Here is a 2,847-nt window from a genome sequence, read left to right on the forward strand (position 1 = left end):
TGAAAATGTCCTTCCCAGTATGAACGCGAAGTCACTTCTACAGACATTTTTAAAGAAACTTTTACAGTTTTTCTTCCCTTCCCGCTCAAGTTAAACCTATTCAGGCATGAATAGAAAGAATAAAGGAAATCTGAAACAGTGACTTTGATAAACCTGACACTGAAATGGTTTGTCTTGTTCACTGCTTCATGCACTTTAGAATATATTTCTACTCTGCATATAAAAATAAATTTATAATTCACATTACGTTTCTCCTTTTGAAGTCACGTTTAGCATGTAACCACTCTTGTCTGGCACCTATAACTTCTTCTGTACAGGTTTTAACAGTAACCACTCTTGTATAGTAGCTGCCCTTATTTAATAACTGTGCCTTTATCATGAAAGCTGCAGGGGAAAAATTAAATTTTACAGAACCCACCTTTGAATTTAAAAGTCCAAGAGAGTCATTATGTTTAGCCAAGTTACACCTACAAAAAGAGTCAGAACCTTCAAGTTTCCTGACTGTGTGTGTTGCAATTTTCCAGCTCTGGTACTGCAACAGCACTGGCTTCATCACAACAAATGCATTTGTTCCCAGGTGTTCCTTCCCTCCCGGTACTAGCAAAGTAGCATCCCTGAGGTAAAAGGTGCTCTAACAAGAGCAGAAGAATCACCTTCAGGAATCCTGGTCTTATTCCACCTCTACCACAGCTTCACAGTATGAATTTGGGCACGTGTCCTAACCTTAGAGGAAACACAGAAAATATGGTCAACCTCATTGGAGTGTTCTGAAAACAGTTTTTTAAACAACTGTTTTAACAGTATATTGAAAAATAGGGGTTTTTTGAATAGTAGTATCAAATAACACTTCCCTCATCTCACATGATTGTTTTACTCATTAAAAAAAATAAAGTATTTGAAGTCCGCATTTATTCCTTTTTTATTTGTTTTGCCACTTGGTGAATCTTTCTGCCAAAGATTTTTGTGCTTTTGTAGATCATCTCAAGAAGAGGGGTTAAAAAACTAAACCATACACCACATCAGCTTAGCTACGTTATTAAGAATTTCAGGAAAGTATGATTAGGTATTTATTCACTCACCTGGACCATCTAAACAATTCTGCCTTCTGAGTGAAGCTGCTGACCAAAACTCAAGTTCTACAGCACATACAAAGATCTGGAATGACCAGTGGCAAAACCTTCATTGACATTAGTTCAAAATAGATTCTGCATCTTGACCCCACACTTGGCAACACTGCTGCTCTGCAGAGCCCTGATCTCACAATTTCGACGGGACACGCAGACACCTGTGCATGCAAGCAGCTTCTCAAAGTTGTTGCATGGTTTGTTGCTTACAGTGCGCTACAGCATTGGGACCCACACATGGAAAGTACTGTGGGTTTTGATATTTGGCTAATAAACTTATTTCCTGCTATGGTTTGACAGTAAGTTTATTGAGATAACACCATTACCTGTGTCTTAAACCTTGGAGATTCCTTAATAGTTCATTAATTCCAGAAGATGGCTGATAGCCATATAGCATGAATTAGCTCTAGAAGTGCAAAGCTCAGAGAAGTAGATCTTTTCCAATCTTTTAAACTGGGGTCTAGGCTTATAAAGCAATGAGTAGGTTGAACTCTTACCAAAGACAATAGCAGCTGAAAGCACATCACTTCCATAGAGGGGGCTCTGCATTCTTCAGAACCATGTCTCGAAAACTCAATCTTATAGATCTTTGTCTGCTATAGCAATGGTTGGCCTGAATCAGATAACACTCATTACTTACTGATGTTACATTTCTCCAGAAAGTAGTTAACTAGCTCAGACACTACATATTCACTTGCGATTTTATCTTCACTCAGCTACTATACTCAATGGTTATATTCTTAAAGTGTATTTGGAATGTGGTTAGCTCAAAGTCTTCTTTACCGTCATATTATCTCTCCCGAAGGCCCTCCTAAAGACACTGGGTTATTTCAGCATGACTGCAGATCCCTAGAATCTTACCTCAAACAGGTCCTTTTTTCCCATAAAACCTTGGTTTCCTTCATTTTCATTCCCAGAGCAATTTATTTCATTTCTTGAGCACATATGACCTCTACATACAAGCACATCTCAGGCTTGTGTTATCACGTATGAGGTATATCTGCAATCATTTCCACCACACTCTTCTTGCCAAAACCTGGAGACACATCCTGTCTCTCTCTTCTTCCTTTCAGACCTTACCAAAATCTTCATAACAGCAGCACAATAGATGATAGTAGTGATTTACATATATTCTCTTTTCCACATCATAAATCACAGCTACAGATGCCTGCTCTGAATCTAAAAATAACTGAATTGCAGCCAAAAGTTAGCTTCCAAACTCACAGATATGCCTGACAAGCCTCACAGGTATATGGTGCAGCATTCAATGTCTGTAGGAGACACCTCATGGGGACACCATGGCAGATCTCCACTGCTCAGTCTTGTTCACCTTGAGCCACCCCAATTTTTCCCTTGGTGGCTGATTTCTGAGCAAAACACAAGAGCAAGAGAAAAACCTTACAGCTGAAGACAGAGTCCCACAGGAAACATTCTCTTAATCACAAAGCATTGACAAAATGACAAGGTGACTACAAGTGCTAGTTAAGGTGAAGAGGCTCTCCTGGACACCCAGTCCCAGGGCACGCAGCACCACTGCCTCCTGCCTCCACCTCCCTTCCCAGCAAGGCAGACCAGGCAGCCTTTCGAGAGCCTGAGGTGGCACTACTTTAAAAGATCCATATCGCCAGCTTCTTTGCAGGGAAGAACACTGTAGAAGCACAATACCATTTGGTGCAATAACTTTTATTTTATTGTATTGATTTATTCGTTCCCTTCAATTAAA

The sequence above is a fragment of the Mesitornis unicolor genome, unplaced genomic scaffold, assembly GCF_000695765.1.
Source record: "Mesitornis unicolor isolate BGI_N332 unplaced genomic scaffold, ASM69576v1 scaffold53213, whole genome shotgun sequence".
Taxonomy (NCBI): Eukaryota; Metazoa; Chordata; class Aves; order Mesitornithiformes; family Mesitornithidae; genus Mesitornis; species Mesitornis unicolor.